At 48.4% G+C, this 25,275-nt stretch overlaps 1 non-coding gene across 1 annotated transcript; it reads right to left on the bottom strand.

Annotated features, from left to right (window-relative positions):
* Positions 1–11,425: 11,425 nt before the first annotated feature.
* On the bottom strand, positions 11,426–11,499 carry Trnat-agu (transfer RNA threonine (anticodon AGU)). The gene has a single exon. It is a non-coding gene; the product is annotated as a tRNA-Thr (tRNA).
* Between the last annotated feature and the right edge of the window lie 13,776 nt (positions 11,500–25,275).

Below are 25,275 nucleotides of genomic sequence, written 5' to 3'. Positions count from 1 at the left end.
ACATGGCTGTGCTATACATGGTTTTGCCTGTGTGACGCCATACATAGCTATGCTACGATTTACCCTCTCCCTTTATTCCTTCCCTCCTCCTCACCCTCACATCTCTTTCCCGACCCCCTGCTATACCATACTAACATGACTATGATATACATGGCTGCGTAATGCATGGTTTTGCCTGCGTGACGACAAGCGACGACATTAGATGACAGCATACGATGACAGCACATGACAGCTCGGGCCCCTGAAGTGCTCCGCACTTAAAGGAAGTGCTCTATCGATTCCAATTCCATGCATGTGTCGCATAGAGAGGTAGTGATGCAGAACTATCGATGGTACTATACCGGGTGTTTCAAGAAATGTGTCCAAAATCCTAAAGAAATAAGGAAAACGCTATATTTGCTCGCTGTCTTCACAATTGCTTTTTCTGTAGCAGCAGGCATCTTATGATGGTTGAAGACACCATTTGGGATAGTAATTAAGAAAGCTAAGTTAATTAACTTTTTAATTAGTGGAGTTAGGCGGTTAAGTCAAATGGGAGAATTGAAGTCCTTCATGCGAAGAAACCACTGCAGCTTCGAGATTTCGAAAAAGCGGCCTCTAGTAATAACTGCGAAGTAATGAATATCCCCCAAATTCAACGCAATTAACCACAATTCGGCCTAAACTTCAGCGGGATATCTCGGGGCTCAGACATGCCAGAAAGATTCGTCCAAGTGGAACTGTGTAGAAACGCGACTGCCTCCAACTTTTCAGAAGAAACATGCCCGCTTGCTGCATTCATTAAAAAGTTCATTATTCAGTTTTAGTTAACTGGGCGGCTGACAACGATAATTATTGTCTCACTTTGAGTCCCCCTGGATAAAAAACTTATCTGCAAAGGTGGTTTTCACGTACCTCCCAGTGCTCAATTTTAAGAAATCCATAAAACTTAGCTTTGAACACCCTGTATATTATATGTATATACGCACACGTACGCCCCTGGCTACGCCAATGTTTGAAGCGAGCCAGGAAAAGGCGTGGCGATGACATCGACGGCGGGTGATCACATCCGATGAGACTGACGAAGGCGGCATAGCTTATCCATAGTGACCACTCCTCCGAAGCATACTGGGCACGCCCTGTCTCTGTGAGACGCGGAAATCTTGCCATTCGCCAGCAAAACCAACGTCGGCCTGCGAATGGCAAACAGCACGCAGCGTGAGGCTGTGCCACTAACCTCCACGTACAGCTGCCGTACCATGTGCCCCTCCTGAGTCACACCGTCAAACAATACATTAGAGAATGAATGCACCTGACACGCGAGCAATGTGGCACTGTGAATGTTGAACCAAACAAGCAACAGTTTGGACGCACAAGCAAGCAGCATAACGAGGAAGAGCAGACGTGCGAACTGCATGCATGGAGGCCTGCATCAGAATCGACTGCCATCCTGGTGACGTCACCAGGAGCACCCAGTTGACATCACGACGAGCGACGGAGGCACCGGAAAGGTAAGGAAATTAGAGGATTATAGCTATTATTATTCTTATTATTGCGATAGCAATTATGTGGACACTCGTGGCGCCGTTTTGCTGTCGCCGTCGCCGTGGGCTTCCGTATAAAGTTCAAAGGCGATACGCGCGTCCCCTACATATACACCATGTGCAAATGTAAGCGTGCGAGGGCGGCCGACGATCGCGGCTCGAGCGAAGAGGAAACGCAGCGGCCGTCCTCCGTAGCGTGAAAGGCCCATGAGAGTTCCCGGAGTGGGAAGCTGTGTGTCTCCGGCATGAACTGCGCACCTTGACCGGCCAGGCGCGGTCGCGCGCGCTCTATCTTGACAGGGTTCAGCAGACGGCGCGTACCTTTCTACGTGATGTGTTCTCACCATTCAATTTACGTAAATAAACTCATAGACAGCACGAAGATGGCTTCTCGCGGGATTGAATCCCGGCCGCGGCGGCCGCATTTTGATAGAGGCAAAATGCTGGAGGCCCGTGTGCTTATATTTAGGTGCACGTTAAAGAGCCCCACATGGTCCAAGTTTCCGGAGCCCTACGGCGTCCCTCAATGATATCGTGGTTTTGGGACGTAAAACCCCAACAGTTATTATTATATATTGCGAAGGTCGCTTCTTCGCTGCAGCGGGCGCATTTCCTTCCGCCAGAGTTTGTTTAGTTAGGCCAGGTAGGATCCTAAATGAGTTAGCTGCTAGCCTTACTTCGTATAACATTCCAATTTGTTGCTATCGCATTCGTTGCCGCCATTGTGGGAAATTGTGACATTATATTTCTTTTTTATTATTATTTGTTGCGTTCCCGTGGGGCGTAGCGCTGCCGCATTCGCCAACGATGATCGTCACCGTATTTTGTGAGTGAAATGTGAAAAAAAAACATGGTTGATCCCTCGGTCATAGGAATCGGTATAACACGAAAATAAACCGTGTCTTTACAGAAGTAGTTGAATGTTTACAGTACATTGATATAAGAAAGCTTGCACAATGTCTGTTGGTGTTTGGCAGCTATAGCACCGTTAAACGTGGATGCACCCACGTTGACGCTCCGTGGCACGTCTCCATCCCGACGACTAACGTCCATGATCAATGATTAAACAAACTTTTGTGGTATAGCTGTAGTAGTTAACGGTGTGAGCGTAATCAGAGAAAGTGGAGTCACAGCCAGAAGATGTCGCTGACTGGACGCAGAACTTGGGCATGCGGCATCCCGCTGCATGTTAAAGAGTTATTGAACATTACGGCGGAACTAGAGGGAAACGCGACGCGCGTCGTGTCTACCCTCTAACCGGCCGCGATATTTTCTCGGGGTGAGCGTAAGCGGTGAACGCGGTGACAGCCAGGCAACGCAGGCGCGCGTCGCAGAGCTATAGAGCTGTTTTCAATATGGATGGATGCTATGAGCGAGGACGAGGCTTGGGATAAGGTCGACACCTCGCGGTGTGTCAAAGCGTTGACAAAATTGCACTTCTTCTATTGCAAACACGCCGAATGGGACGCACGCAGAGCAACGACGCGTTGCAGGAGCTGATCGCGGAGGCCAGGATCATAATTAGGCATATAATTAGGGGTGTGCGAATAGTGAAATTTCATCTCGAATCGAATTCAAATCAAATAGGGCCGAATAGTGGCCAAAAATATCGAATATCGAATAAAAAAAATTATTGAAAATTGAAAGAAATGAAATCTGCTCATGTCCTCGAGCACCTAACGCGTAAATCGCTAGATTTTTCCTCTTCCTTGCTAAGTACCGACCACCATTGAAGCGCCACCGACGAATCTCATTGGCTAACGCACGTTTGCGGTAGCCATGTTCTTCCTCGCGCTTTTCCAGCGCCTGGTCCTGGTGAAACGCGTCCCCCGCTCACTAATGACGGGGGATTAGCAGGAGGAGAAAGGCGCGTCGCGTTCGCATATTGTCCGCTGAAAGGTGCGTGGGTAATGTACTTAAATGTACGTGGCTTTGTAAATCTTCAAAGTTAGGAAGAACATGGCGGCAGACGCCGCCTGCGCGTGAGAGAGGGCCGGGAGAAGAGGCAGTTGTCGGTACTTAGGCAAAAAGGGAAGAAACTTTACTAACGCGGTGAGCGACTGCGACCGAAAGGCTGCAAATTGTTACGCGGGAACACAAGCTGTTCCACATGACCTGGATTCAGGCTCTCTCGCCGTGATGTTACAGTGTTTCCTGCAGTTGAAAACGCATACTCACTGGGGACCTCAGTAGCAGGTATCGCAAAGCAATTTCGGTGACACCTGGATGAAGTGCAGCTCCATGCTCTTTCCAGTATTTCGAAGGATCATCCTTTCTTGGCATTTTTGAACCTCTTGACTATAAGGTCTCAGCTCAGGGTACTGGTTATTTTTTGACGCTAGCAGTTCGACAGTCTCCCAGACTGTTCCCTGGCCTTCTTTTGCTTGAGTCATTACGTGCGGAAATGACAAAATCTCTTTTAAAGTAAACATGCACTCGCTTATGAACCGAAATATCGGGGACAGTTTTAACGAAAAGCCTACTGTAACGACGTTAGCGTTAGTTTTAGCCACTGTTGGGAAACAGGTGTCTCAGCTTGCGACTGCTTCTGCGCAGAGCTGATAGAAGGAGCGATCAAGGCGACGGTGAGTTAAGGCAAATTTATATACATCTATACAGAGGCTTTACATATTCGGCGCTGGGGCCGACAGCTTATTTGGCTCGCACAGCGGTGCGACGACGACCCGGGACTTCTTCGTTCGCTGTCTCGCTGTCTCCCTCTCTCCGCGCAGCTTGGTTCTTTTATAGCCCTGGGCGATCGCTTGCATCAGCCAGGAGCGCGAAGCCTCCAATCAGGAACCGCCGTTGGTCGCTGGCTCGAACCGGATCCGCGGGGAGGAGGGCTTGCCGCACGTTGCGGGAGAGATTTCCGTCGGTTGCGTCCGGCGCAGCGCCGGAGTTGCCGGGGATTGCGTAAGGCTCCCGCCTCGTTGCATCAGCTGGTGTTGACGCTGGTTGAGTCAGCCTCATCGCCGGAGTTGCCGGCGAATGCGTAAGACTCCCGCTTCGTTGCATCAGCGGGTGTCGACGCTGGTTGCGTCAGACGTTTTACCAGCTTGAATTCCTTGTCGAAGCAAGGAAGTTTGGGTTGGGAGCCCTGGCATAACAGCACCCCCGCCGCCAGACAATGCGCCGGTAAGACGAGCTGCTTCCACGTGGCTCGGATGCCGGGCGCGCTCGTTCGCCAGGTCCATCCAGGTTCACCTCCAGGGCCATGGGTTCATTTGGCTCCACGCTTCGTTCCGTGAACAGATCCCAGTCGCCAGGCCGGATCCCGGCTCCAGTGGCTTGTCGCCAAGATGTGTCGACTTGCTTTGCTCGTCTCTTCTGACGATCTTTCGTATCAGCACTTGTTGATCGTTCTGCAACTTGTCAAGAACGGTCCGACAACAAACAACACACGACACAAGCAAGTGCCCTCGGTCACCCGACAGAACACCAGACCTAAATAGAATAATACATTCCTAACTACGTTCCTGTCGAAATTTCGTTCCCTCTTTATCAAGAGGCACATGTGGGACACCAAAACTCTTAAAAGCAGAACTCAAAATATTACACGTGTAACAAACGCAATGAAACAGAATTCAAAATAACGTTGGCCCCTTGAGATCACTCAGGACGGAAGCGCTCAGCTGAGGCCGCAATGAGGACAAAATTTTGCCCCAATTTGCCTGCGAAAAACCGAAAGGATAGCCGAAGACGGCACTGATTAGAACGCGCGACTCAGTGCGTCTGCGTTCGCGTTTAGCTTTCCTTTCTTGTAACGAACGTTCAAGTTGTGCTGTTGGAGTATCATGCTCCACCTTAATAACCGGCCGCTTTTGGACGACATGTTATTCAACCAGGTAAGAGGACAGTGGTCCGTTTCGACCACAAACTTGGAACCGGAGACGTAACAGGCCAGCTTTTGAACGGCCCACACGAGGCAGGCACATTCCTTTTCAGAGGTACTATATGCCTCTTCCCTGCAGCTCAGTTTTCGGCTTAAATACAAAACTGGTCTTTCGTGACCAGTGTCATCTTCCTGGCACAATATAGCTCCCATTCCGCGATCACTCGCGTCGCACTGAATGATAAAGCCCTTGGAAAAGTCAGGCGCCATGAGAACGGGTTTTTCGCTTAAGGCTTGTTTAAGCTTGCAGAACGCATTCTCTTTCTCCGAGTCCCATGTCACTTTAACTGGCTCCGACTTTCGAAGTGCGTCAGTTAGAGGGCTGGCAATGGTAGAGTAGTTTTGCACATAATGCTGATAGTATCCCGCTAGCCCTAAGAAAGCCCTTATCTCAGACTTGGTGGTTGGTCGTGGGTAGTTCACGACGGCGGCTACCTTGATCTCTGAAGGTCGACGCTGGCCACGCCCCACAACGTGTCCCAGGTAAGACACCTCGCCGCATCCTAGGTGACATTTAGCAGGTTTCGCTGTAAGACCCGCTTCTTTCAACTTGTTCAGCACGACTCGTAAATGTTCGACATGTTCTTCCCAGGTGTTCGAGAAGATGGCGACATCGTCGAGATACGGCAGTGCGAACTCGGACAGGCCATTAAGAACGCGGTCCATTAGACCCGAAAAGCAATAAGGCGCATTTTTCAGTCCAAAACTCAGCATAAGGGGACGATACGTTCCGAATGGAGAAACGAACGCGGCGTAGCGGCTAGCACGCTCGGTAAGAGGGACCTGCCAATAACCTCGCACGAGGTCTAGCGTGGAAATGTAGTTTGACTTTGACACTGTTTCCACCCTTTCCTCTAGATTTGGTATCGGATAGGTCTGGTCTCGAGTTATGGCGTTAAGGCGCCGATAATCGATGCATGGCCTAGGATCCTTTCCCGGCACTTGAACCAAGATTAGAGGAGATGTATAGTCACTCTCACCCGGTACTATGACTCCCAACTCAAGCATTCTATCGATTTCCTCCTTCATGCTCTGCTTCTGCACAGGGGAACATCGATATGGCTTACTACGGATTGGTTCCTCACATGTGAGCTCGATGTCGGGCTTAATAACCGTCGTTTTTCCGGGACGGCTGGAAAACACGTCTTTAAACTCAGAAACACTCTTCTCAAGTCCTCCTTCTGGACTTGACTTAACCTTGGCTCCAGGTTCAACTGTTCCAACATCACCTCAGAACCCCTTTCGCTTACATCCCTAGAAGTCAGAACTTGTGCTCCTTCGTCCTCTGAGGCATTCTTTTTCTTTACTCTCACTTTTACGCGTTCCGTTTTTATCGAGATGTCTTCACGCTGCTCTCGAATGAGCGTCGCTCGATCAACCCTCGACAGCTCACACCAACTTTCAGCTACAGGCTTGAGCGTATTGCCCGCCTCGCCCAACGGCGCCACTTCGGTTTCTCCGCCGACGGAGACGACGCTACCCGCTTCCGCTGCCGGCGGCTCGAGTAACCCACCCCGAGAGTTTTCTGTCCGAGGCTCGCTCGACTCGCTGCCAAGGTCACGCAGCTCGACCGCTTTTGCCGGTGGTGGCGTACTACATGGAACGAGATCAAGTTCCTGTGAAAGCTTCCGCGCTTGCGATCGCGTGAGGGCCATGTACGCAACGCTGGGAAAGAACGATTTACCCTGCTCTTTGAGAAGCTGCTCCGAGTTGTTCGAAAAAAGATAAGGAAAACAATCTGGGAGAGCAGCAGACACAGCCGCTTCGGTGTGAAGCCTACCGAAAGAGCCTTCAATGATCACCGTAGCGATCGGCAAGCAAGTGCTCTGCTCCTCGGCGACTTGCCTGATCCATGCGCATTCTCCTGTCAAGTCGTTCGGAGACACTAATGAAGGATGGACAACGTCCATAGTTGCCGCTGAGTCTCGAAGTGCTCGACACGTTTTCCCATTGACGCTAATCTCCTGAATATACGGTTCTAACAACCGCATGTTCTTTTCTGATTCACGGATCGTTGCGAAAGCAACCTTTTGTTTACAATTTACCGCGATGTGCCCTTCTTTTTTGCAATTGTAACAGATTAGCGGCTTCCGTGACTCAAACGCCCGTGTAGCATCAGTGCGCTCTTTGGGAAGCTCACTCGACTTCTGCGCTTCCGTTTGCCCTTCCCTCACAGTCTCCTTCGTAAAAGACGGGTCTCTTCTAAAATTACGGTGCGGAGCATGTTTCCGGTCATCAGGTTTTTTTGAAAAGCCCTCTTTTCTCTCAGCTTTTTCAACACGCACGGCCCTACTGTGCAAGTTTCTACGAGTGTAGTACTCTTCAGCTAACTCTGCTGCCTTGTTTAGCTGTACTTCTCCAAGCTTATCCTGCAGCCAAAGCTTGACATCATCCTCGATACAGCGGTAGAATTGCTCCAATGCTATGCACTCTACCACTTTATCGCGATCTTCATAGACATCTTCGCCCTTGAGCCATTCAATTAAATCGGCTTTAAGACGAAACGCGAAGTCAACGTTTGACTCATTCCCCCTTTTTGCATACCGGAACCTTTGCCGGAAAGCCTCGGGTGACAATTTATATCTTCTCAACAGAGCCTCCTTAACCTCGTCATAGCTCTCAAACGCCTCCCTCGACAAGCACGTTATCACGTCGGATACTTCTCCGGGAAGTAGAGCTAACAGGTTCTGTGCCCAAAGAGACCGCTCGATGCCATTCCTATCGCAGACGTGTTCGAACTTCACGAGATACTTCGCCATGTCCTCGCCCACTACGAACGGTGGCAGTTGGTCCCGAATTCTATGTCCACTAGCCTGAACCGTCGCAGAAGCTACGCTAGGCGCTTGCGAACACTGACGGAGCGCCAATTCTATTCTTTTCATCTCGAGGCGCTCTTCGCGTTCCTCGCGCTCGCGGCGTTCTCGCCTTTCCGCCTCTTCACGCTCACGAAGTTCTCGTCTTTCGGCCTCCTCGCGGCGTTCTTTGATATCCGCCCAGGCCTCATCGACTTCCTCAGCCGTTACTCCCTCCTTCTGCATGATCTCAAGGATCGCTTGCTTTCGCTTCGCACGGCCCAGAGTAAGGCCGAGTTCTTCACAAATTTCGATGAGTTCCTTCACTTTAAGGTTCTCCATCGTTCACACTAGCCTCTTGCTATTTGCCCTCGTTAGAATCCACTTGCCGTATCCCCTATAAGTCTACTAGAAAGACACGCAAGCAATTCTCAACCTGCCGTGTTTACACCTTCCGCATTAACTTTGGTTTCAAAGCGCTCCGACTTGGCTCGAAACAATCAAAGCTCACTCCAATGCTTCACACAACCTTCTCTAAACTACGATAACCTGTGCTAGAGAAGTCTGGTGAACTGAAGGGAAAACATCAGGCACTCACCGCATCGAGGTAGCTGACGCCGGCCGATCCCACAGCTGCCATCCACTGTTGGGAAACAGGTGTCTCAGCTTGCGACTGCTTCTGCGCAGAGCTGATAGAAGGAGCGATCAAGGCGACGGTGAGTTAAGGCAAATTTATATACATCTATACAGAGGCTTTACATATTCGGCGCTGGGGCCGACAGCTTATTTGGCTCGCACAGCGGTGCGACGACGACCCGGGACTTCTTCGTTCGCTGTCTCGCTGTCTCCCTCTCTCCGCGCAGCTTGGTTCTTTTATAGCCCTGGGCGATCGCTTGCATCAGCCAGGAGCGCGAAGCCTCCAATCAGGAACCGCCGTTGGTCGCTGGCTCGAACCGGATCCGCGGGGAGGAGGGCTTGCCGCACGTTGCGGGAGAGATTTCCGTCGGTTGCGTCCGGCGCAGCGCCGGAGTTGCCGGGGATTGCGTAAGGCTCCCGCCTCGTTGCATCAGCTGGTGTTGACGCTGGTTGAGTCAGCCTCATCGCCGGAGTTGCCGGCGAATGCGTAAGACTCCCGCTTCGTTGCATCAGCGGGTGTCGACGCTGGTTGCGTCAGACGTTTTACCAGCTTGAATTCCTTGTCGAAGCAAGGAAGTTTGGGTTGGGAGCCCTGGCATAACACCACCCTACCCTAACCAAGTTGCATCATTGGTCTTTGTTGCGTTTTAGATATTCGTCCTGTCGAATTATTCGAAACTTCGAATACTAGCTATTCGAAAGTCGAATCGGATTACTCGATTAAGTATTATTCGATTCGAATTCGAAACTCGAATATTCGCACACCCCTAGACTCATAATGCATTACTTCACTTTACCGCTGCCAGAGGGCGACACCACCCCGCCGACCAAGAGCACTGTGAGAGGAAAGTGTGAGATAGAAGAGGTGCGTTTGTAAACGGCGCTGCGCCGTGCTCCCGACCGGGCTGCAGAAATTAGGCGCCTTTTCTTCTACAAACCACACCTACCTACCGTTTGTAAAGCCTCCAGAGTGTGTGCCCGCCGCGCAGTGGGTAGCGTGCCCGGCATCTGTCGTCACGGATCGAGAGGTCATGGGTTCGACTCCCGTTGATGGAACTTTTTTTATTTGCCATCTGATCTTGTGCATTTTTTCCGTGACGGAAATACGTCACTGAAGTCTTGGTGGACCCCGGCGGTTTAAGGTATACCTGAAGGAAATTCCGAAAACTTGGTTGAAGCACACATTGTGCTTGATTAGAGTAGCCTAAAATACTAGCAGTAGCACTTTGACTTGGGCGAGTTGCTTCATATTTGGTTATATGCAGCGCGACTGAGACGAAAACAAAAGACACATCTAGACCCATCTAAACACGTATACTAGCGCTCGAGCGTTTGTATGTGTCTATGAGTGACATCTGCAAAATTATTCTCTGTGTTCCTATACTTGTGAGGAATGTCGAAGATGTATTTTTTTTTTCATAAAGATATCTGAAAACAGTGTTTTTAAAATAAGTTTAGCTTTTCTTGAAAGATTTTTGTTAATGATTTGACATCTGGCACCTGTGTCTAGGTTTTATGCAAATGATACAACTATTCAAACTATTCGCTTCAGGATTACTCGATACTGGTTACTAACTTGCTATATGCTTCGAGCTGGCTTCGAACCAATGGATGGATGCGAAACTTTATTGTAAGCCCTGAGGTGCACGAATCAACGCGCAGCGGGCCGCTCCCACGTTGGGACAGTCAGGCCAAGCCCAACCGCCGCATCGTGGGCCCTCTGGACAGCCCATAGTTGAGCCCCGACATCGGGGCTCTTGATAGCGGATAGCCACTTGTCTTCATTGAATTGGTCCGTGCCCCGTAACGAGGGGCAACGCCAGAGCATGTGGTCTAGCCAATGGGTATATTATTCGCACAAGCCCAGTCATAAGTAATGTATGTGTGTGCGTGTGTGCGTGCACGCTCAAAAAGAAAGGGTAAAATGCACCAAAATTCGAATGACTTACCGTGATGTAATTCATTAATTTATTCATCAAGTTGTCACTGACGCCTGTATCAGCTATTGTGCGAACATTTCCGGCAATGCGCGCGCCTCCTCGGCAGTTGCCTGCCAAGTAGCGGCTCGTGCCTGAAGACAGCGGTGCTTCGGATTTGGAATGCGTAAGTTTTTGGCTTGATGCCCAGAGGGCACGCGACACATGCCTCTAAGTCACCATAAATGACTCTTTAAGACGCATATAATGAAGATATACTATTTTCAGAATCCTTACTTTAGTGCCTTAACACACCTCAGAAAACCAAGATTCCGGCACTGCATATATATCCTCATGATTTTCGAGAATAGTAGCCCTTACTTGCTCTAGTTTCGAAAAGTAGAATTCATCTGAGAAATTTGTGAGCTACAGTCGTTATTTATTTATTTAGTTATTTTTTTAGGTGGACCGAAAATAAGTCGGAAAGCTTTAATGACCTTGCGTGACCTTGCGCAGAACTTGTAATGCTTTGCATCGAAAAAAATGTTTCGCAGCAAATTTGTAGCGAATATGTATAAGCATATTCGTTTCCCGTCAAAAAAAAAAAATAAAACGAAAAATTGTTGACACACATAAGCGTATGAAATCAACGCATAAAAAAATAAAAGGCACCGGCGAGATTCGAACTCACGATCTCCTGTTTACTAGACAGGCGCTTTAACCAACTAAGCCACGGCGCCGACAATGCCTCGCTGTACCGGAAGACATTGGCTCCAATGTTTATGTTCCGTAAATGCCGTTTGGACCAGTCGACAACGACTGCAGCCGTGTGTACCTATGAAAGTTCGCTTGGAAGCGTTTATGTAGCTGCGCACGGGAGCGTCTATATTTCATAGTTCGCGGGCTCACTGCATGCTCAGCAATTTAGGAAAGCAAGAGACATTTAGAGTAGTACTGATTTTAAGAAAGCATACCTGTAGGAAAGACATTGATAGAATCGGATTCCTCATAGGCGTGCGCTTGGTTCTCCATTAGGGGTGCGGAGCTCCACTGCACGCCCCCCTCGCCCCCCCCCCCCCCTTTAAATGAAAATGATGTGCATCTCACAACGGCCTGGCCACAACCTATTCAACACAATGGCCGGGCCTGGCTTTGGTCCCCGGCTTTCTGAGGGTAACGGACGTGGGAAGTAAACAGCAACATCAGGGGTCCACGGCCGCCTTTATTGTCAAAAACCTGCTAGACACCGGATTCATGGAGTCACAATGTATGCGTCAGAGCATTCACTTGCCCCCCTACAACCCCCCCCCCCCCAATTTTCAGTATTGCATAGTATATATATATATATATATATATATATATATATATATATATTGTAATGAACTCAGACAGAGACAACACCCGTTTCTCGGGCAAGCTGTTCTAATCTCCGACCTCTTCTTCCTCTGCCTTCGCATGCTGGCTGCGCGCCCGGTGCCCAGCGTCGTTCTTGGTCATCACACTCGGCCATGACTGCGAGCGCGGTGGGCTGCCGACAGTGTCTCTGGTGGGCGGCAGTGACTGTTTCGGAGTGGCCGGACGCGGCCACGCTGGAACTTCGTCTTGAAATTTGTTAAATATAATTCCGCTGGCCGAAACTGGCTATGTCTACGTGGTCGTTCGCTATGTTGTTGTACACGCTGGAGCTTGGCTTGAACCTTTGCCGATGACGACTCTGGGGGACGACATATGTTGTTGTACACGCTGCGACTTTGCAGGGAAATATATATATATATATATATATATATACACGAACATACATAAAGTATGGTTGGTCCACCCTGAAAAAATTTCTGGCTACGCTAATGGTGTCTGCTTAGAATTAAAAAAAAATTTAAAAAAAAGACCGGTGTGCAGCCCAGTGGTCAAAACGCTCACCTTCGGAGCGCGGCGGCCCGGTTTCGAATTCAGCCTCACCAGGAAATTTATTTTGGCTCATTCATTTATTTCTGGGAGTTTTTCTTCATATGACTCAGACGTACATATTCACTTTCTGCAAGCATGGGTGTGCAGCCCACTGGTTAATTCACACTCGCCTTATTCGGAGCGGGGTAGGCCCGGGCTATAGAATATACAGCCCTGCCAGGAACATTTATTTTGTTTCATTCACTTATTTCTGGGAGTTTCCGGTCGGCGGACATGAAGAAATCCCACCAATGAGTCGTATACAGCTTTGCTGTAAAATCACATCGGTGGAACGAGGGAGAGGAATTCCACGGCAATCTGGAAAGAGCGCTTGGGGTTTTTGGTGCCAAACCAAGAACATTGTTCAGGCCAATAGCACTCCATTGCGTGTAAGCAGGAGGACATAGTGAACTTCGGCACAGTACGCACAAGCGCAGGTGCGGCGCTATATTTTTTAAGCGCGAAAGCCTTAAAGTGCCCGTGCCGCAGAAATTCCGGTGTCGTTGTCGGCGTCAGTTGTGAGTGAAATTAAATTTGGAACACTAAAGAGCAAAACGATTTTGCTCATATTAATAAAGTACTCTTTCACGATACCCAAAACACCACGCTTGCTGCGAGAAGACGCTTAGTAAGCGAGAAAACGCGCAAAAATAAAATGTGGGTGGCGACGCCACCTTGAAGTTTCTGCACCATTCGCCGTGACGTCACATGTTTTGACGGCGCCTACTAGGGAGTACGTAGTTCCTAATCGGTAAAAATGAAGTACATTGTCCTCTGAAGGGGCCATAGACTTAACATACCAAGTTTGGGGTACTTTTGCTGAGCCAATGGCGCCAAAATACGATAAATACACTTTGAAATCCGTGACGTAACACGGAGAGATTTCGGCGCTAAATTTAAAAATTATACTTTGAACTTGATTTTCTCCTTTATTAATAAACCTGTGATGGGCCAAAATGACGACATGAGAGTTCTCAGAGCACAGTTTATCGATCTAAACCGATTCATTGTTTCTCTTTAGTGTCCCTTTAAGGGGGGCCCTGCAACACTTTTTCAACATATTCAGAAAACGCTGCTCATCGGTAGTCGAGGCTCCTGAGGACATGTCAAACGTTACAGCGCAGCACGCGGTCTGGAATATACGATTAATTCTAACTCAGCTAGAAATCACTCGCTCTTCTCACGACTAATGATGCCATAAACCCAAAGTCCACGGCCATTGCCTCATTTGAGCATCGTAACCGCGAAGTGCCCGCGCGCTCGCTCGTGATCACACTGAAAGTAAGGCGCGCGTTCGAACAAAAGAAGAAAGAAAAGAAAGTGCTCTAAGTCATGACGCGCGCTGACAAACCGACTTCTTGCCCGCTTGTCATCCCCCCTTGTTCAGCGCGCTCACTGGTACAAAAAGGAGAGAGAAAGCGCGGCAGTCCCTGTAACTCGTACTTAACAGATTGTAAAATTTTTTGCGACGGTCGATTACTTGGAAAAGTGTTGCAGGGCCCCTTTAAAGGGACACTAAAGGCAAATAACAATTTATGTCAGAGTGAAAGTTCAATGTATGACAACTTCTAAAACGGCAATATTATCAACAGCAGTGCCCTATACTTACCGAGAAATTAAGCTAAATATATCACATGATGAGCGCCACGAGTGGGACATTTTCGAAGTGATCCCGATGACGTGAGATAGTCTGCCTACAATAAATCACTAGTAATCAAACTAGCAGCAATAAAAATAGAACCTTCCGTGCATCAAAAGACGTGATAAAATGTTGTTTGTTCGTTTCCGTTTGATTCATGGAAAAAAGAACCTCTGTGGCGTTGCCATGGGGAACGGCGCGCGTGGTTCAAAGGTTCCGTTTTCGCCGAACTGCGCTTCGCCCGGCGCCCTGCTTCGCTCACGCCAGTGCTGGGCAGTATCGAAGATGCATGTATCTTAGATACTATCTTAGATACTCTTTGGGTATCTTGTATCTGTATCACGATACGTCTCGCAAGACGTGTATCAGCATCTGTATTTCCGATACATTGAAGAATGTATCGTGTATCTTACGATACAAGATACTGCGACCGGACAACTACCGTGCGAAAGAATAAACGTTGGCCGAACTCCGCTTCTCAAGCTGATACTGCTGCCACCAGAATTAAACTAAAGGCAGTGACATTATTTTATCCTTCCGCCAGAGCTTTCCAGCGAGGATAAGCTATGAGCTCTGAGCGCCCCTATTGGTGGGTCAAAGTCACGTGTTGACGCGCGCGTCGTCTCGAAAAACATGCGCGCGAAGTGCTTTGACCCTTTTGTTTTCTCGTTGTTTTAGTTGTGTGAGTTCCATGACACTTGGCACTTAGCCACTGTTCTGTGCCGCGTACTGCAATGCGTGCAGCGTCTTACGCACACATTCTGATGCCGCTGTAGTGTCATGATCGAAATTTCTCTTGCGTGGTGATCGTTACGAAGGCTCAAGGATGCGAGAATGGGGGGGGGGGGGGGGTGCTTCGCGTCTCGTGGCTTTTACAAATCGGTGATTTGAAGGATTTCGTGGATGTAAGTTTGTCTTACACGCAATGAGATTGACTTATATGCAAAGAACATTCTAACAGCTACAGCACCGCCGGTATCGATGCTGGACCTAACAGAGCAATCATTCACCTAACAGACTCTATCTTGGCGTACGTCTCTTTTTCTTTTATTCAAAGAGATTTAAAATCATAATTTGACTGATAGCAAGAGTTCTTTCTTAGCTGTCCTTTTACATCGAATAGATTACCCATATATGTCTATATTGTTTTTTTTTTTTTCGGTCTGCTCACTGCGATATGTCCTTAACGTTCTGCAAAAGTAAGCTGTTTGCTTTATCCTTACTTTTAACTGTCTGCGTCATTTCTTCTTCTGTTTAGATACTTATATTCCACTTGAACTTACTGTTATGTAAAGGCGATGTTGAGAACAAACATGTAATAATCCGGGCGCGCCTGTAGTATACAGTAACAAGAATCCTGCTTAGTACTAAGTAAAACAGCGAAATTGACTTTGCATTATGATGAAGTAAATGATTAGGAGCCATCTTGCCATCTTGACTATGTTAGCAAAGGTACACGAGAAACAGTGTTATTCCATTACTACGAAAAACTGCGCAAAATAAACAGGGACAGGTGAGACACACGCACAAGCGTGTGTCTCACCTGTCCCTGTTTATTTTGCGCAGTTTTTCGTAGTAATGGACTACCAACTCGCCCAACACTCAGTCCTTTTAAAGTGTTATTCCATATGCTCCGTTTTTCTGATAAGCCTAGTTAGTTAATTCGATTTTTTTTTTTTTTTTTTATGGCGCAAAAGCAGCCGAGGCTATGCTGCGCCAGGCACAATATTCTGACAAGCGTGCCAACGAACTGTTTTGCGCTGTTTTCCATAGGCACTGAACTTAATTGTCGTAGCTGTTAGGGCCGGGTTACCCGCCGCTGTGGTCTAGTGGTTATGGTGCTTGACTGCTGACCCGAAGGTCGCGGCGGCCGCATTTCGATGGAGGGAAAATTCCAGAGGCCCGTGTGCTTATATTCAGGTTTTAGAACCCTAGATGGTAGAAATTTCCGGAGCCCTCCATTACACCGTCTCTCGTAATCAAATCGCGGTTTTAGGACGCGTAAAACGCAACAATTATTAGTTCTTGTGAGTGCCGCCTGTATCGTGTTTCTATACTTATTCGCGGTGTTTGATACGTAACCGATTATTTATTTTACTTAGATATATTTGTTTTCCTTGTTTCAGGCTTCCTTAAATTATGTTACTGTTACTAATCACCAGATAATCGGAGCTGTAAGTGGCAATAAGTGTGAACAGCGGTGGTGTCCTGCGGCGCTTTGGGCAAGTGTACTGTACGTCTGAAATGTTTCTGGGCTGCACATGTAGCGACGTACACCTGTCCGGTGATACGTTATTGAGGAAAACCGCAACACGTTTACGGCCAAGTAAGTAGAGTCACTGTATATGCTACCTTTAGGTAGCAGAGTTGCGCATAGGTCCGGCTAGCAACCAACGCTATGCGGTGAAGTCGCACTCCGTTTGTGCAGGCGACATGCCTACCGTGTCGGCGATTAACATGTCTCGCGTGTCGAAGATCGGCGATAAACATTGGCTGTCGATGAATAGTGTTAATTCATTTCGCTGCAGCGGCGGCGTAGAGAAATACAAAAATTAGCCCGAGCGCCAGCTTCTCCGCAATGCGTGGTTGCTAGCGGCGTTTGGAAGACAGATGCGCAACTCTGCTACCTACAGGTAGGGTGGCTAGAATGTGACGTGTCAAGTCTGCCCGTGACGTCACGGGCAGACTGCAACCCACGAAATATGCACCTGCTGTCCTTTGCTGTCAGTCGAACGTGGTTCATGATGAGTGAACTGTCGTCCAGTGCCTCCGACAGCGATTTCTGTGATTTAGGCTGCATGCAGAACCCAGACTTCGCAAACCAAGTGAGCTGACTTGAAACGTCATAAGGCTCTCCATGCGGTGAAGCTGCCTTGCAGATGCTGGGAGATGGAAAAGCTTTAAAATTAAACTTAAATACTTATACGTGTTTCGCGGATACGGTGTGGAGAGAGCCTTAATACTACATGCCAAAGAAACCAAAAACGTCCGTTTTGCTGCACTTCAAAATCGTGTCAGTACTCCTTTAAGCAGCAAATGCAGCGCCAGTAAGTTGTTTCGGAATGAAACGAATATACATTGAGCAAGAAGTACAAAGCTTTTCAGATACTAACAAACATTTCATTCGAATGAAGCTAAATTGGTAGCAGTTAATAAATTTTCAAATGAATAATTTAGTGCATAGGCGTTTAGTGCTACATTGCATAGATATATAAAAACAAATTTCCGAATGTATCGAAGTATCTTAAGATACATTTCGAATGTATCGTATCGGATACAACCAGTATTGTAGTATCTTGTATCTGTATCTGAAATACTTCTTGCCCGAGTATCTTGTATCGTATCGCGATACAATTTCAAAGTATCTTTGCCCAGCCCTGGCTCACGCGGTCGCGTCTCAGTTGTAGTTTCGGGATCGCGTACTGCCGCATGTGTTTTGCGCGCTCGTGAAAGCAACGACGCCGGCTCTACGAGCCCTCAGCAGCATGCCGCGTTCATCGGGGCTCAAGTCGCTGAATTGGAGCCCAGCGTCGCGAGCCAATGTCTCGTTGCCAAGTTCTCCGTCCACATCCATTGCGTCGATTGCGGCAAGCTTCGATGGCCGTTGTTGCTGCTGTGCGTCCCGCTACTTTCGCTCTGCTGCTACTAGTGTCGACGGCCGCGCAGTAAAGGCGGGCAACGTTGGGCACGGCAGCAGTGACGTATGAAAGTCCGATTTCAGGCGGGTGATTTGAAGTGCGCTAACGCGATGCGGACCACTAAAACGTGATTTTATTATTGCGATAGCAATTATATGGACAGTCTCGGCTGATTTTTGCCGTCGCCGTCATTCACCGTATATATATATATATATATATATATATATATATATATATATATATATATATATATATATATATATATATATATATATATATATATATATATTGTGGCGAAGCAATTGGTACTGTTTAACGGTTGCGTTCTCCAGCGGCTCCTAGTGGATCGTCCTCTTGTAAACGCCGCTCGCTGTCGGAGCCCGTGCTCTGGCCTGGACTGTCGCCATAGCGAATTGTCGCCGAGTCCCGTTGAATAAACCGCTTAACAAATTGGTGGAGAGTGCTGTGCTCCCATTCGATGCCTCTGGAGCTTCGATCCCGTACCCTACCAGCTACCATGCCTCAAGACGCCGCCCAGCAGACGCCTCCGCCTACACCGACCTCATGCCCCGGTGTCCCTCGTATCCGCGACCCCCCAGTCTTCACTGGCGCAGATGGGACCGACGTGGAGGACTGGCTCGCGATCTATGAACGCGTGAGTGTCCCCAATAAATGGGACGAGGCGGGAAAATTGACCAACTTGGTTTTCTACCTCGCGGGTGTGGCCGGCCTGTGGTACAACAACCACGCATCCGATTTTACGACGTGGTCCGACTTCAAGACCGCCATCATCAACGTGTTTGGCCGCCCTGCCGTTCGTAAGCTGCAGGCCGAACAGCGTTTGCGAGAACGAGCTCAGCAGGCCGGCGAAACCTTTACCAGCTACATTGAAGACATCCTCGATTTGTGCAAGAAAGCCGACGCCACCATGTCGGAATCTGACAAGATGAGGCACATTATGAAAGGCATCGACGACGATGCCTTCACGATGCTGCTCGCCAAAAACCCCAGCACAGTGGCCGAGGTCATCACGCTCTGCCAGAGCTACGAGGAGCTGCGCCGGCAGCGGTCGATGACCCGTCGCTCTCCATCCCGCGACGCCGAGCTCGCTGGCTTGTCGACCATATCCGACCACTCCGCCTTGCTCGCAGAGGTGCATGAAGTCATTCGTGCGCAAGGAAATTGCGCGCCAGTTCTCGCTGCTGGACTTTGCTCAACCTCAGTACGTTCAACAGCCGTCAACCACTCTTCTCCCTCCCCTCCGTCGAGTGATTGAGCAGGAAATCGCGGAGGTCATGCCTGAGTACCACCAGCACCATCCAGCTCCTGCACCACTCAGTTACGCCCAAGTTGTCGCCAGGACGTCCCCAGTAACACCTGCGGCAGCCCCACACAGTTACGCCGAAGCCGCCCCTAGACATCAGTCCTTCGAAGCGGCTGTGCCGGCTACCTACGCCGACGTCATGCAGAGGCCACGACTGCAGCCAACGATGCAGTCATATCAGTCGCCACCCCGTCAATCACGTTCTGCGCCATGGGCGGGCCCTGCTCCAGCAAACCGATGGCGCACACCTGACAACCGCCCCATATGCTTCGCATGCGGTTACGCCGGCCACGTGGCGCGTTACTGCAATCGCGTCCAACCGCCTCAAGTCGTGTCGCCCGCCACCAGCCAGTCAAACCGCACATTTTACGCCCCACCTACGCCTCTGTCGCCGACGTCACGCCCAGCTCCATCTACTCGGCGCTCTCCGTCTCCACGACGTCGCTCACTGTCGCCGATGCGCCCACGTCCGGTCGCTCGCGACCAGGAAAACTAGTCGTCGCAGTCCAGGAGGCAAGGGCTGCGACGCTATCGAACTGCGAAAGCCCTCAGCGAAGCCCATCGAACGTGATAGACGTGTTTGTCGACGGTGTTCCCGCATCTGCCCTTGTCGACACTGGAGCCGCCGTATCCGTTATGGACCAAAAATTGAGCCGATTACTGCGAAAAGTGAGGACGCCACTTTCTGGGATGTCTCTCCGTACAGCGAGCTCCCAGAGTATTCATCCTAGAGCACTGCACGGGCCGTGATTTTCGGCCCGGGCCCGGCCCGGGCCCGGAACTCGTTTAAGTTTACCCGCCCGAACCCGGCCCGGTTATTCAATGCGCGACCCGGGCCCGGCCCGAACCCGAGAAAAAATTTCGCCTACCCGGCCCGGCCCGGCCCGACCGCACGTCAGGCCCGACATAGGCCCGATCCAATAATATAGGTGGTGTTGCCAGAACATAGAATCTACAGCAAAGTTTTAAGTAGCAAACATCTACGCTTTAATGGCAAATGTTTCGCTAACAATTCTACTTTAACCTACGGTAATTTCGTGTAAAAAGGGGCTCACTGTGGAAACAGTTGCGTGGACATACTGGGTACAATGAAGGTTTGCTAGGCAATGGTATACTATAACTGTATTTTTTTTTTTGCATATGCAATGGGGATCATCAAGAGCGTTTTGTAGCAGGTATTGCAGCAAGGAAAGTGATTTGCAGCATGAGTTTAGTTTCGATAGGAAGCGCAATAAAAACAGAGGAGACAGAACAGAATGCTCTCTTCAATTAGTTTTTATTGAGCTCTTTAATTAAACCTAAAACATGCTCTAACGCCAAAGGCAATTATGCACCCGGCTTCTGGATATGTAATGCCTGTCTTCATTGTAGCACTTTGCCACAGCAAGATAGAGGACGAAAGCCAAGTTTATTACCTTGTTGTAAATACACTAACCTAGACAAAAATTATAACTAACCGTGTACACCACATGTAATATTAGAAATACGTATAGGCACCCGAAAGGACGAAAAAAAATATTTGTGGTAGCATTGTTTTCATATATCACACCAGTGCTACTATATACAGTCCATAAGTCTTTTGTGGCATTATTTATGGCTTATTTCTTCGCGTGTTATTGTGCAAAAAAATCAAATTATCTAGAGATTCCGGCTTTAAGCACGCCATCTACCGTTGTATGACATATCCTGCCACGCTAAAGTTTCTTGCACTACATGCGCTAGCCGCAGGGGTAAACACCGGCCTTGCGAATTGTGAAGCAAACTTACGATGTCTTTGTGGACCTTTGCAGAATGAACGTAGCTGTGCAGCTTATCCCTTCATTTCTATCGTTCCCGAACGTCGTGACAATATTCAGTATGACCAATAAAACTCCTCTTTGAGGGCTTCTCCTTGCAGTTTTCAGCAGCATATGTTATGCACGGCTTGCACCGCGCTCTTTTGTTTCTGTCATAATGCTCTATGCCTTCCTAACGATTCTGTACTGGTAGAAGGTGATCACTGGACTACGCGGGTATACGATTGGCAGGAGGTGGACGAAGTGATTTCGATCTATTTTCGGTGTTCGTTACAGTTTGGTAATAAAGGCTTCAATAAGCTTCTCGGCGCTTACTCAATGGATGCATATGGTTCGATGTAAAGGGACATCACCCGGCACGGAATTCGTAATTGCTTTTACAGCGAAAGCTGTTATGAGATCATTTCAACGGTAGTTTTCGGCGCCGTAGTTGTCCGCCGCCGCGGCCGCCGCCGCTGCAAAACGAAATAAGAAAAAATTTCCAGGATGGAACGGGGTTCGAACCTGGGCCCTCTGCGTGGGAGCCCAGTGTTGTACCTCAGAGCCACGCCGGTGCTTGGAACTGCCTTGCAAGAAGACGCTATACAGGCTTCATCTCAAGAAGGAACCACATTAACATATGCAATGTAGCGTGGTAGAAGAATACAATAAGCACCAAGCGTCGCACAACGCGAATTCTGTAACCAGGCGTCACACGAGTGGGCTGTTGGATGCTTCCTACCCATTACAAGGGGCTCTGCAATAATTCTTCATTGTCATCAGGCACAACACCAACAAAGTGCGCATAATGCCTTACATGTTTTTAGCGGGTACCACGGCTCTCCGTTGAATGAAGAAAAATGGCAGAGTGGCTGTTTCCCTACTTCACGGAAATTATGATGAGTTATAGCGTAGTGGGTTCCTCGCAAGTGCACTTCCATTGGTTGCCTAGGAAGCCCATAAGCCCATCATTCATTTCCTCAGGGTCTCAATAAAGTTCTTCCCTCCTCTCTCTGTCTCTCTTTTTCACGTCAATGTATGTTCTATTGCATGGTGGGAGAGTGAAATAGCGACCGGGCGTCACTTAATGCGAATTACGTAACTGGTGAGCCGTTTACAGCTTCCAACCCATTACAAGGGCTGAGCCAAAGTTCTTCATCGTCATCAGTCGTCACCTAAACAAAGTGCACATAATGCCTTACATATGTGTAGCTGAAACCTCGCTTCTGCGCACAATGATGAATAATGGCGTTGTAGGTGGTTCCCAACTTCACAAATATTGTGATTTATAGCGTAGTGGGTACCTTACTAGTGTACTTGTATTAGTAAGCCCAAGAGAGTTTACAACGGGCTCTAGAAATGCCGCTGTACCAGCTTTCGCTGTGACTGTGCTGCGCTTTCCGCGCAGGCCTGGCGTTTTTTTTTTTTTTTTTTTTTTTCAAGCGTAATATTTCGTCAAGCAAATATGTTTTGGCACACGCCTTATGCTGTTTGAACCTATGCTATTCCTCCACATTCCAACGGTGTCGCGGCAGTATCGTGTAGTTCTCACACTATACCTGTATAGCGCAGGGGACCCAAACACGCGGCCTGAGGGCCTCTCCCTACAGGTCCGCGGCCCACACATTACTGCCTTCGTTTCATTTTTTTTTTTTCATTTTCTAGATAAGTATGTTTTTAAAGGGGTACTGACACGAATATTTCCAGTTGTCGTTTTTTGGCGTCAAACGAAAGGTTAAACCCTCAAGAGCCTTGAAAAGGTAGTGCTAAGCGCGAGTGCGCCCTGAAAAATTAATTACAGTGTGTTTTTAAAAGCTAGTTTCGTTTCCTACTGTATCTTGACGTCACAACACGGTATGAGCTTCTCGTCGCGTGCTCGCACAATATATAGTGACGTTTCCACGGCCGCTCCGCATTCTGGCTCCGTTGGCAACGCACAAGCGGCCATTTTGGAAGTTTTGATGATGCACAAGCGGCCATCTTGGCAGGTTTGGTACCTAACGTCATCACAACTAGTCAAACTGCTGCGTGAAGTCACCAGAATTTGTACTGTAGCCTGACGTCACGCTATTGTCAATGTCAGTAGGTGCGCCATGGAAAAATTGACTTTAATATCAAATTAAACCATCTTATCAGCATTTGCTGAGCTTCACACTTGCTCATAGCCGTCACTGCATATAGGAGATTTGTATGGCAGAGCAAACTCGCCTACGAAAAAACGCCAGGCCTGCGCGGAAAGCGCAGCACAGTCACAGCGAAAGCTGGAAGAGCGGCATTTCTAGAGCCCGTTGTAAACTCTCTTGGGCCTACTAATACAAGTGCACTAGTAAGGTACCCACCACGCTATAAATCACAATATATGTGAAGTTGGGAACCACCTACAACGCCATTATTCATCATTGTGCGCAGAAGCGAGGTTCCAGCTACAAATATGTAAGGCATTATGTGCACTTTGTTTACGTGACGACTGATGACGATGAAGAATTGTGGCTCAGCCCTTGTAATGGGTTGGAAGCTTTAAACGGCTCACCAGTTACGTAATTCGCATTAGGTGACGCCCGGTCGCTATTTCACTCTCCCACCATGCAATAGAACATACATTGACGTGAAAAAGAGAGACAGAGAGAGGAGGGAAGAACTTTATTGAGACCCTGAGGAAATGTATGATGGGCTTATGGACTCCCTAGGCAACCAATGGAAGTGCACTTGCAAGGAACCCACTACGCTATAACTCATCATAATTTCCGTGAAGTAGGGAAACAGCCACTCTGCCATTTTTCTTCATTCAACGGAGAGCCGTGGTACCCGCAAAAAACATGTAAGGCATTATGCGCACTTTGTTGGTGTTGTGCCTGATGACAATGAAGAATTATTGCAGAGCCCCTTGTAATGGGTAGGAAGCATCCAACAGCCCACTCGTGTGACGCCTGGTTACAGAATTCGCGTTGTGCGACGCTTGGTGCTTATTGTACTCTTCTACCACGCTACATTGCATATGTTAATGTGGTTCCTTCTTGAGATGAAGCCTGTATTGCGTCTTCTTGCAAGACAGCTCCAAGCACCGGCGTGGCTCTGAGGTACAACACTGGGCTCCCACGCATATGGCCCAGGTTCGAACCTCGTTCCATCCTGGAAATTTTTTCTTATTTCGTTTTTTTTTGTTATTTCGAGCGATAGTGGTTACGGACACCGGCGGCGGCGGCGGCGGACAACTACGGCGCCAAAAACTACCGTTGAAATGATCTCATAACAGATTTCGCTGTAAAATGGTGTCAGTACCCCTTTAAGCTACACAGTCATGACAGGTCTAAAGCTTTGCTGTCATGAGGCATCCCCTGCGGCTATCACGTGTTGATACATAACCGTGAAACAAGACTCTATATTTTAAAATCGGCGTCCAGACTTTAGTCATATCCAAGATAGGTATCGATATGTTGTTGGATTCCTGCCGCCAAATACCCTTCAGAAACGACCCATATGTGATATATCGGAAAGCTCTTCTCTTAAATGGCAACGTTAGCTGATATTTGATACGACCTATCCCCTCCCCCATTAGCATTTTGGATATGAAGTGATAACGAATGCAAGCAAAGTGAGGTATTGGGCTAGTCGGTTGTTCATGATTATAAAAATTGCGAGGATGCCGCCCGGGTCCAAGGGCTTCAAGCCGTCACCTGACGCCATCATCGACGGAGAGTGGGACGGGACAGGGGTTAATCCCCTCTTCCCCCCGCCTCGCCCGGACTTTTAATAAAGTTTATTCACTCACTCACAACTGCTGCGAAATACGAAGTTGAAGGTAGGGCGGGAGACACGAAACGAAGTGGACACTACAAGCGCAAACTATCAACTGAATTTTATTGAAGAAAAGTTGAAGGTAAGAAGACGTCTAGGAAAGGGAAGGATCGGTTTAGGGAAAGGGTAGGGGGGGTTGTCTCCCCCCTAACTACGTATTTCGAGTAACTGTAGCGCAGTTTTATAATCCTAATAACGAATGCAAATAAAACACAGAATAACGACATGTTAACTGTATAAGATAAGTTTAAGATAAGTCAAGTAGCCCCATATGCAAGGAGCAAAACATGTTCAGTACTTGTCCCTAATGAAATTTATCCAAATAGCTTGTCCCACATAAAAAATCGTTTTTTTCGAGCGAAAATGGGAAACATATATGTATGAACAGCGTATGTGGAACA

Source organism: Rhipicephalus sanguineus, chromosome 1, assembly GCF_013339695.2.
Source record: "Rhipicephalus sanguineus isolate Rsan-2018 chromosome 1, BIME_Rsan_1.4, whole genome shotgun sequence".
Taxonomy (NCBI): domain Eukaryota; kingdom Metazoa; phylum Arthropoda; class Arachnida; order Ixodida; family Ixodidae; genus Rhipicephalus; species Rhipicephalus sanguineus.
Note: the sequence above shows the minus strand (reverse complement) of the source record. Positions and strands in the feature narration are given on the sequence as shown.